This window comes from Rattus norvegicus, chromosome 2, assembly GCF_036323735.1.
Source record: "Rattus norvegicus strain BN/NHsdMcwi chromosome 2, GRCr8, whole genome shotgun sequence".
Lineage (NCBI taxonomy): Eukaryota > Metazoa > Chordata > Mammalia > Rodentia > Muridae > Rattus > Rattus norvegicus.
Window position 1 is genome coordinate 101114702 of NC_086020.1, and position 12012 is coordinate 101126713.

At 39.8% G+C, this 12012-nt stretch overlaps 1 non-coding gene across 1 annotated transcript; it reads left to right on the forward strand.

Moving 5' to 3' along the window:
• Positions 1–2814: 2814 nt before the first annotated feature.
• LOC120101332 (small nucleolar RNA SNORA17) lies at positions 2815–2941 on the forward strand. Its single transcript, XR_005501700.1, has one exon. It is a non-coding gene; the product is annotated as a small nucleolar RNA SNORA17 (small nucleolar RNA).
• Positions 2942–12012: the final 9071 nt, after the last annotated feature.

Below are 12012 nucleotides of genomic sequence, written 5' to 3' on the forward strand. Positions count from 1 at the left end.
GGGTGTTGGGAAGGCCTGAGGAAAGGCTCTGTGCCTTTTCCTTGGTCATAGTAGTATCTGTTATGGAGATTTCTAGGAACTATACACTGAACAGTGTGTGTGTGTGTGTGTGTGTGTGTCTGTCTGTCTGTCTGTCTCTCTGTCTGTCTATCTGTCTGTGGTTTCCACATGTGTTATATTTCAATAGAATATAATAAAATCATCTATTTGTACTTTTATTACTATCTCAACCCAGTGCATTATCTTCCTGCTTAGCTTCACTGCCCAATGTTTGCAAGGAATAATCTACGGCCATTTTTTTTTTCATTCTTCATCCAACTTCTTCCCAGCCCATTACAGTCTAGCTTTTGCCTTCCTGCTCTGGAAGTGCTATTTTCAAAATAACAAGTGACCTCCTAATTGCTAATTGTCTGTCTCCAGGGCACACTGTACTTGACCTCTCCAAACCATCTGACACTGCTCACCACCCCTTATTTGTAATCCACTCCTTCCCTGACCCATCCTCATTCTTTTCCTTTCTCTTAGCTCATTTCAATTAAGTCTTCCTCCTCCCTTGCTTGACCCCACACCCAAAGATTGCTGTTTTTCAGTTCTTGTGGCTACTATAAAATCAGAACAAAAACCAGTTTGCCTGGATATGTGGCTTTCAAATTTCAAAGCATGTTTGTTTTCCTGTTGTTTTATTTTGTTTTGTTTTAAGCTATGAATGGTTTTTCTATTGTATAAAATAGCAGATTTTACACACATATAAATCCATTTTTCTGGCACTGAAACATTAGGAAAATTTGGTACTTCTTGATGAAGCAACAATTTTCCAAAGTGAAATATTTGTACATTTTTAAAAGAAAAGAAGTCCTACTCAGCTACATTCACCAATCCTGTTTGATGTCCTAATGCACTTGAGTCTCTTGCCAGAAGTACAGTTTTTTAGAGCTGAGTCGCCTATCAGTATAGAATATCACCCAGGAAATTCATCTAAACTCTTCTGCCCCATATCACGGAAAGTAATACTACTGGAATTAGATAGGGCTAAAGAAAATGCACTAAAGGATTCCATAACCTATGTAAACACAAGAGAAATGAAAGTCCAGCATGGAGATGGTGGCTTGAACATACTTCCTCATTCCTAAGTATAGGTGAATGATCATTATTAGCTATGAAATAGAAAGAGTTTTAGTTAGCCATATGCCAAGAGAAGACCACCCATCTAGGAATATTTAGGCAGCACAAATCAATCTTGAAAAGCTTTTGAAAAAGGCAAAAATAGCTCTTTTATATGCTGTGTATGAGATGCCATTTGGGAGTATTTATTATTATTATTATTATTATTATTATTATTATTATCATTATCTATTATTATTACTGTTACTATCATTAATACTGTATGGTGTGTGTGCGTGTGTGCGTGCGTGCGTGCGCGCGTGTGTGTACTTATGTTTTCCATTTAGTTAGAGTTTGACATCAATGTGTGAAATATTGAGTAGAGTAATGTAAACCTTTGGCTATTAAACTTAATCAAAGGTACCGGTAATGTGCTACGTGTGTAGATAAGAAAGAAAATAGAGAAAATGCTTGAAAGAGACAGTGCTTATATTTATTGGTAATAAACTGAGAATTAAAGGACCAGAGAAATGTGGTATTTAAGAAAATGAAGGAAAAGAATAAAAAAAAAAAAAAAAAAAAAACAAGGTGACCGAGCAAGAGAAGTCATGCTATGCTAAAGAAAGGACTTTAGAGATTCACTTCTGATAAGTCCATAAGTTAAGATTTTAGTTTGCTGACTGTGTTGTTGAGTTCAGAGTGCTTAAAGTTGAGAAGATAAACAACTGCAAGCAAGGGACACTATGTATCTACAGACACCTTTTCAATACAAATGTCAGAAACAATTTGCTTATTCTTGCTTTTATAGGACTTATATCTGCTGTTGATTAATTCATTTACACTTTTGGGGTCATAGTTCTTATGAAAGTACTTGGTGCTACCAAAAGTATAAACACTTTGGTACAACAACAACAAAAACAATAACAGTAACATCTGTTAATAATAATACATTTACCAAATCACATCTACAACCAAATAGTTCAGAGAGTAATGAATAGGTAAACAGTAGTGACAGATGAACATAATATATATCTTTTACAATATGTTTATACATGTATGACTTACCATAACAGATTATGAAGTAGAGTAAGAAGAAATTGCCATATTGTTATACCATGCAAGACCCAAGTCAAGACTAAAGGAAACTAACAATAAAATGGGAGTAGATCGTGAGTCTCCATTATATTTTGTGTAATCTTTACAACAGTCTGTAAAGAGATAGCAAGACCCAATAGTAAGTGCCTTTAATATTTTAACAACTATTGTTTGTCAGTCATGATTTGACCTTAGAAAGCACTTTCCCCGATAATTTTCATTTGAAAATGTTGTATGGGAAATTCAAATAGTTCTCTGGAGAACAAACAAACAAAAAAGTAAGACTTTATTTTTTAATGTTACATGCCTATTGTCTGCAGGATGTAATTACTTACTGACATTTCCAGCTATCTTAATTCTTGCCTTATCTTTAAACAGGTGGCTATAACAAAATGCATGTATGAAGTGTGCATCTATGCATATTAGTTCACATATGTATATGTAACTCTTAGTGAGAGAATTAGAAAGGAAGAAAGGAAAGGGGAAAATTATGTAATAATGTTATAACATCAAAAAGTAAAATAAGTAGATATAAAGAAAAAATCAATTTTAATCAGAAAAACACACCAAAATAAAATAAAATAAAATAAAAGGTTTTTACTTAAAATGCTTAAAATCATTGCTCCTACAGTGATTGTAGATAGGACTGCTGTGTAACATGTGTGCCTATAAGTGATAGAGAGGAGAGAGGCTATGTCTATACTCAGCGTTCTGACCTATGAACATCTGAATAACTAGTAACAATGTTTCCTGGGGGGAAAAAGCCAGGCTGAGACAACTACCAGTCTGGTGGCAGGCAGACCCAGAGTGGCTCCCAGGACAGGAAGAATGCTGGAGAATAGAAGAACCCTGACTAGGTCCGAAGGACCTGGGTGGGAGTGAGCCTAAGACAGATGGCCACCCAGCCAGACTGAGTGAGGAATGAGCACAGGCAACCATCAGACTGGCACAATGGGGCCTGAACAGAGATCTAGCCTGAGATGAACACAGCTCAGTGCTGCACAGACGTGGGATTGGGGGTGCAGACCATGCTCAAGAGGTCTTCTACCTATCACCATAGTACATGAGCAGAGCAAAGCACTCCTGAGACTACTCCTAAGATCAGGGACCCCAGATGCCACTATCAGGAATAAATAATAGAGACATGGAAGAGAAAGTGAAAGGGGTAGAACTGGAGACTCAAAGGTAGTGAGGAACAGCCTGATGCAAGTAGCCAGTCATGCACCCTGTGACAATGGTGGATATCTGCCCTGAGCTGCCACCAGGGGCCATGTCTTGGTACAACAGCAGTAGTATATCACCTCCAAAGGCCAGGCAAATGTCCATGGTCTGGTCTCAGAGCTATGCAAAACTGACTGCACCCCTCACCTGGGCATCTTGGATGACCTGACCCTAGAGCCATGAGTAAAAAAGAGTCAACCCTGACCCTAGCCAGTTGCATTACTTGGGAGAACACACTGTGGACGAGCTAACCCCAAGGATTGAAGTGTGGGAGAGCTGACACTATCATTTATCTCCTTGCCATGGTATGGGCCAGGGTGAGATGCTGCATTCTTTCTGCTTTATCCCTCACCACTTATAACAGGAAGGAGAGCTGGCCCTGAAGTCATCAGAGCAGAAGAGCTATCTTTGTTTTTTACTAGCTGCAACACTCAGGAGACTGTGCCCTGTACCTTGCCTGGGCAACACAGTAAAGCTGACCATGGTGGTAGGGGCAGATGTGAGCTAGGTCTGAGGGCATGAGCATGGGAAAGCTAGCTCTCCTACTTGCTACTTGGTGACATGGGCAAGGAAGAGATGACCCCATCTTGGTCCTTGCCACTTATAACAGGCAGGACAGCTGGCCTCAAGGTTATGAGAGCAGTAGAACAAGTCATGACCCTCACCTGCTCTAGCAATAGGGAGAATAGGCACTGCATCAAACGTGGAGATTGGTTATGCACATCGGCGTTGCAGGTGAGCTAAACCCAAGGGTATAAGTGTGTAAGAGCCAACTCTGACTTTTGTCTGACATGAGGTAGCATTGGTGAGGTAGGTAGAGAGCCCATCCCCTCCCTTGTGCCTTCACCAGGAGTAACAGATAGAAAACCTGTCCCTGACAGAGTTAGGAGAACAGGAGAGCTATCCCTAGCCCTCACTAGTGCAGTACTCTGGAGAGCAGACCCTGCATCTCACCTGAGCAGCACAGTATCACTGACCCCGCTGCAGGGGTTTGGATGGGCTGGCCCTGAGGGCATAAGCATGAGAGAGCTGGGCCTGTCTCTTGTCTGCTGGGTAGTAGTACAGATGAGGCAGAAACACCCTCTCTCATCCCTCACCATTTCCATCAGACTAGAGAGTGCCCCAGGCTTACGAGAGTGGGAGAACTGGCCATATCCCTTATGAGCTGCAACGTTTGGCAGAGCAGGCCTTGCACCTCACCTGTACAGCATCACAGTGCTGACCTGGTTGTAGAGGTTGCGGGTAAGCTGGTCTGATACCTCCCAAGCCCAGATCAAGGACTTTGAATTGGACCACATGAACATATACCCGATTGAAAAAATGCTGAAGTTCATGAAGGGACTGATTCTGCAAAACTGCAGGAACTCCATGACACAGGGCAACAGCACAATGTCCAAGAAGAGTCCCCGTGAGGTTACAGTATTGAAAGAGGAGCAGAAGCCAGATGTCTCATCCCAGACAAATGGATCTTTACAATGAACATTTGCAAGCAAAAACGTATGGACAAAAGAAAGCACACGCTGTGGGGCACACCGTGACACACTACAGTTTCCACAAAGAGGTGTTTTTTGTTGTTATTGATGGGAGGTTACAAGAGTGGAGAGTGGGTATGAGGTGGGGGGAGATGAGTGGGATTAGGGTGCATGATGTGAAAATCACAAAGAACTAATAAAAAGCTTTTAAAAGATGCATTTTATGCAAAATTCAATAAGGGGTTACCTATGCAAAATCTTTAGCAGAAAACATGTACATAGGGAAAGGAGTCTTGAGAATGACTTGAAGAGAAAGAAAATAATAAGATCTGAGTCCTTTGTTTTTTCTATTGTGACACTTTTGTTTAATTTCTCAACTTGTATAGGCACAGAAAAGGATGCAATGTCTGTATTCTGAAGGGGTTCCAGTGCTACAACAAACATGTCTTTGCCCTTTAGCTATAACTAGTGTATAAAGAGAAGAAATTGCACTCAGTTTTCCAACTATAAAATAGGTCACATAAGAAAAATATGTATATTATTCATTTTAAAAATACAAAACCCCACAATGAACAGGCTTCACATGGGAAAAGATCACAAACATAAACTTGAATATAGTATGTGTTAGGTCCTTTACTTTCAGAAATTCCTGAAATCTCCAAATGTGAACTACTCACTGGCAAAGTTTAGACTAGACTTGTTTTCATAAATTCCATCTAAAAATTTAATACATGTGTGGAATCTATATTTCCATTTGTAACTCATTATGTTTTACCATAAAGATCAAGACACAAGACAGTTTTTGAGCTCTGTGGTAGATGAATATCCACTTCATTTTATAACAAAGCTAACAGAATGGTATCTATGACTCCTATATTACTTTAAATTGTTCAATAATATGAATATTGATATATAATATCTGTTCAAACATGTTTGAGATATATGAAGGCTTACTCAGATTCTCATCTTGTTTGTGTATAGTTTTCTCCATAATTTAATGTCTGATTTGATTTTCAGAGACAACATATATTTCTTCTTGATCAACATGTGGCTTTACTAGATATAGACCTCGAAATACAAACTTCTGTTATTCAGTATATTCAGAGAGTGGTGGCTGGTACTGGGTTACAGAGGTCAGACTGAGAGGTGCTTGGTTTACCAACAGAGGTTTAAATAGTGTAGCCTACCCCAGAGATATCTAGGGAGAATTAAGGGATAATATAAATAAAGGAAACATAGAGTCACTGTCTCAAGACCAAGTCTGAGAAATGGAGGTAACAGTTCTGTTAATAACCCTTCCTTTCTCTTAACTCCTCTGCTATCATTGTCCATTTTCTGAACACACAGAGTCTAAAGGGTAGATGGGAATGTGAGATGCCAACGCTTGGTCAGTGGTACTTACTTCAAGACCCTGAGTGAGACACCTAGATGGAGATCGATAAGCAGTCCCCTGTTTCAGGCCAACCTTCAATTAGTCCCTCAAGGTGAGTGACTATTACAAGCAATTTTTATACTTTTTAGGGGCATAGGTTACAACAGCAAGGTTATAGTTCAAACTTATTGGCTAAACCTATTGACCTTTAAATCTATTGGCTAGCAAGCATGACAAGCATGTGAACTCTACCTGTGACTTTTGAGAGGGTCAGGTGACTATTGGTCAGTACATTCTGAGAATTTTTATCCAAGAATGTTCTGGTGAGAGAGAATGGAATTGGCCTAGCCTTGACCTCGGGCAGAAGGAGGAAGCTGTAAAGAGGATGTGGGACTGGAAAAGCCTTTAGGGTCCCTCAGGAAGAATAGACTGTAAACACTAGGGGGTTCTATCCTAGAACCCTATGACTAATTCGGGTATGTTATCCTTGCAAGGAAATTTTCTGAGTGCCAACCTCACTAATCCCAAAAGAATGCCAAGTCAGATAAGAAGCCAAGTACTCCTCCAAAGCAACACTGATAGACTACAGCTCCCCATTGCTGAGTCAGGCTTGGCCATGGTAAGAATAATGTGACATGGCTCCCTCCCTTGAAACAGAGCCAGCCCATATGTTGCCTTGAAAAGTGTCAGTGGTTTCTGAGCATATAAGCTCTGTGTGTGTGTGTGTGTGTGTGTGTGTGTGTGTGTGTGTGTGTGTGTACTACTTCTTGCTGCTACTTTGGGAAATATTCTCCCTGGCAAGGTTACCAAGGTTAATAACTCTATGATAATTAGAAACAATCGAAGAGAGAGAGTGTTTTTATGTCTCAGCAAAATGCTAAGTGCTGAGACCTTAAGGACAGCCAGTAAGGCTGTTCAAATGAACTCTGAAAGCATGAGTTCGAAATTATATAATTTTTCAACTATGCAAAATATAAGGATGCAATAAAAATTATATAAGGATCTTATCAGAGCTAAAAGAACAGAGCTGCACTATGAGCCAGTTTGTCAAAAAGACACTAATGAAGGTTTTATAAAGAGATTTAGAAGGTGGTAACTGCAGAGCAAGATCCCACCCAGCTAAGTTTTTGTTTGTGCTTACAATGCCAGGAACATTTCTGGATTCAAGGTCATCCTGAGACAAGGAAAGTTTAAGTCAAAGCAGAGCCATTGTTGGAATGGTAATTTTAGAGCACGGATCAGGGTTCCACCCAGCTATCTTATTGTCTGTCCTTAGCAAAGACTATGAATATTTTTGCAAGACTGAAAAAAAATGTGCTGCTGTCTCGAACTATCAAGGGACTAGATTCATTGTGTACAGATTTATGGGAATGTGGCATAATGACTGAATTGATATGTAATTAAAAGACTATGCTTTTGACCTTCAAGGAATGTGCTATACAGAGAGTTTTTAGAACATCAAGAGAACCTGTCTTGAGCAGAACATAGAACAATCTGGAAAGCTGACGAACAGAACATAGGTTGCCAGCTTTTAATGTACAAATTTGACTTTGTGATATTTATTTCACTGCTCCCAGACACCTCTGTCTCAGGAATCTTGAATTTAACAGTATTCTTAGTGAAGGGATCTGACAGTCCTAAGCATGGTAATCAAGGTGCCACCAGAGCCTTCTTTTCTTTCTCTTGCTAAATCATTAGATTCTCTTATTTAGCCACTTCCACATTCCCAAAGCTGGCCATCAAGGATTATTCCTTCATTTGCCCACTTCATGATGTCTGACTCTTTTAAGACTGACGTTCAAGGTTCATTAAGAACCTACCAACTAATCCTAGCTCATCTTAATACAGGTCAAACTTCATCATTTTTCCCTTTGAAAGTCACTCCTGCAAAGCCATTTGCTGCTATTTCTGCCCAGTTCAGATTCAGTCACCTTGCCTCTCTGTCTCCTTCAGTAAAAAATCTTTGTGTGTTGGAAATGGGTGTTTGGGTGCATTCTATGCTTAACCAGGAGACCTGGAAGGGATCACCCCACAGTGCTTGAAGACCCTCACTTAGTTTTAAAAGGTACCCTAATGCTGATAAATGTGAACTATTTCATCTATACATGAAGATTAAAAGGCAAAATAAGAATTCTGATATGATCTCAGGGAGTTAAAAATTTCAGAAAGTTCAGAAAACAAACATGATTAAGTGAAAAATTAAGTGATTAATTAAAAATGATTTTATTAAATGATTTGTAGGATTTTTTGGTTTCAAATATATTTAAAAAACACTTTCTATAATTAGAAAAACATAAATATTTAATGTAGCTTAGGTTTTGTCACCTACACTTTTGCTAGAGAGATTTACGCTTTACTAATCAAAATCCAATTTTGTCAAATCTTTCAGCTTTTTCCTTGTGAACTTCAAATCATATGGAATGCATTTTAATTACTTGAGTGTAAATTAAGTAAAATTTGGAATATTTTCATCTTTATACTTTTTGTATTTTGGCTGAGTATTTTTTCTATAAATCTTTATTTGAATGTGGTGTTAACAGGACAGGTCACTACATGGAATTAAAATCTGTCAGTGTCGGGTGAGAGAGAGACCCAACCGCCTGGTCAGGTGGGCACTCCTGAGGCTGCAGAGCGGAAGAGACCACCAACTCTGCTCACCCCTGCCCACATCCCTGGCCCAAGAGGAAACTGTATAAGGCCTCTGGGCTCCCGTGGGGGAGGGCCCAGGAGCGGCAGGACCCCTGCCTGAGACACCACCGGAACCTGAAAGAAACAGACCGGATAAACAGTTCTCTGCACCCAAATCCCGTGGGAGGGAGAGCTAAACCTTCAGAGAGGCAGACAAGCCTGGGAAACCAGAAGAGACTGCTCCCTGCACACACATCTCGGACGCCAGAGGAAAAAGCCAAAGACCATCTGGAACCCTGGTGCACTGAAGCTCCCGGAAGGGGCGGCACAGGTCTTCCTGGTTGCTGCCGCTGCAGAAAGCCCGTGGGCAGCACCCCACGAGCGAACTTGAGCCTCAGGACCACAGGTAAGACCAAATTTTCTGCTGCAAGAAAGCTGCCTGGTGAACTCAAGACACAGGACCACAGGAACAGCTGAAGACCTGTAGAGAAGAAAAACTACACGCCTGAAAGCAGAACACTCTGTCCCCATAACTGACTGAAAGAGAGGAAAACAGGTCTACAGCACTCCTGACACACAGGCTTATAGGACAGTCTAGCCACTGTCAGAAATAGCAGAACAAAGTAACACTAGAGATAATCTGATGGCGAGAGGCAAGCGCAGGAACCCAAGCAACAGAAACCAAGACTACATGGCACCATCGGAGCCCAATTCTCCCATCAAAACAAACATGGAATATCCAAACACACCAGAAAAGCAAGATCTAGTTTCAAAATCATTTTTGATCATGATGCTGGAGGACTTCAAGAAAGACGTGAAGAACTCCCTTAGAGAACAAGTAGAAGCCTACAGAGAGGAAACGCAAAAATGTCTGAAAGAATCGCAAAAATCCCTGAAAGAATTCCAGGAAAACATAAATAAACAAGTAGAAGCCCATAGAGAGGAGACACAAAAATCCCTGAAAGAATTCCAGGAAAACATAAATAAACAAGTAGAAGCCCATAAAGAGGAGACACAAAAATCCCTGAAAGAATTCCAGGAAAACACAATCAAACAGTTGAAGGAATTAAAAATGGAAATAGAAGCAATCAAGAAAGAACACATGGATACAACCCTGGATATAGAAAACCAAAAGAAGAGACAAGGAGCTGTAGATACAAGCTTCACCAACAGACTACAAGAGATGGAAGAGAGAATCTCAGGAGCAGAAGATTCCATAGAAATCATTGACTCAACTGTCAAAGTTAATGTAAAGCGGAAAAAGCTACTGGTCCAAAACATACAGGAAATCCAGGACTCAATGAGAAGATCAAACCTAAGGATAATAGGTATAGAAGAGAGTGAAGACTCCCAGCTCAAAGGACCAGTAAATATCTTCAACAAAATCATAGAAGAAAACTTCCCTAACCTAAAAAAAGAGATACCCATAGACATACAAGAAGCCTACAGAACTCCAAATAGATTGTACCAGAAAAGAAACACCTCCCGTCACATAATTGTCAAAACACCAAACGCACAAAATAAAGAAAGAATATTAAAAGCAGTAAGGGAAAAAGGTCAAGTAACATATAAAGGGAGACCTATCAGAATCACACCAGACTTCTCGCCAGAAACTATGAAGGCCAGAAGATACTGGACTGATGTCATACAGACCCTAAGAGAACACAAATGCCAGCCCAGGTTACTGTATCCAGCAAAACTCTCAATTAACATTGATGGAGAAACCAAGATATTCCATGACAAAACCAAATTTACACAATATCTTTCTACAAATCCACCACTACAAAGGATAATAAATGGTAAAGCCCAACATAAGGAGGCAAGCTATACCCTAGAAGAAGCAAGAAACTAATCGTCTTGGCAACAAAACAAAGAGAATAAAAGAACACAAACATAACCTCACATCCAAATATGAATATAAAGGGAAGCAATAATCACTATTCCTTAATATCTCTCAATATCAATGGCCTCAACTCCCCAATAAAAAGACATAGATTAACAAACTGGATACGCAACGAGGACCCTGCATTCTGCTGCCTACAGGAAACACACCTCAGAGACAAAGACAGACACTACCTCAGAGTGAAAGGCTGGAAAACAACTTTCCAAGCAAATGGTCAGAAGAAGCAAGCTGGAGTAGCCATTCTAATATCAAATAAAATCAATTTCCAACTAAAAGTCATCAAAAAAGATAAGGAAGGACACTTCATATTCATCAAAGGAAAAATCCTCCAAGATGAACTCTCAATCCTAAATATCTATGCCACAAATACAAGGGCACCTACATACGTAAAAGAAACCTTACTAAAGCTCAAAACACACATTGCACCTCACACAATAATAGTGGGAGATTTCAACACCCAACTCTCATCAATGGACAGATCATGGAAACAGAAATTAAACAGTGATGTCGACTGACTAAGAGAAGTCATGAGCCAAATGGACTTAACGGATATTTATAGAACATTCTATCCTAAAGCAAAAGGATATACCTTCTTCTCAGCTCCTCATGGTACTTTCTCCAAAATTGACCATATAATTGGTCAAAAAACGGGCCTCAACAGGTACAGAAAGATAGAAATAATCCCATGCGTGCTATCGGACCACCACGGCCTAAAACTGGTCTTCAATAACAATAAGGGAAGAATGCCCACATATACGTGGAAATTGAACAGTGCTCTACTCAATGATAACCTGGTCAAGGAAGAAATAAAGAAAGAAATTAAAAACTTTTTAGAATTTAATGAAAATGAAGATACAACATACCCAAACTTATGGGACACAATGAAAGCTGTGCTAAGAGGAAAACTCATAGCGCTGAGTGCCTGCAGAAAGAAACAGGAAAGAGCATATGTCAGCAGCTTGACAGCACACCTAAAAGCTCTAGAACAAAAAGAAGCAAATACACCCAGGAGGAGTAGAAGGCAGGAAATAATCAAACTCAGAGCTGAAATCAACCAAGTAGAAACAAAAAGGACCATAGACAGAATCAACAGAACCAAAAGTTGGTTCTTTGAGAAAATCAACAAGATAGATAAACCCTTAGCCAGACTAACGAGAGGACACAGAGAGTGCGTCCAAATTAACAAAATCAGAAATGAAAAGGGAGACATAACTACAGAT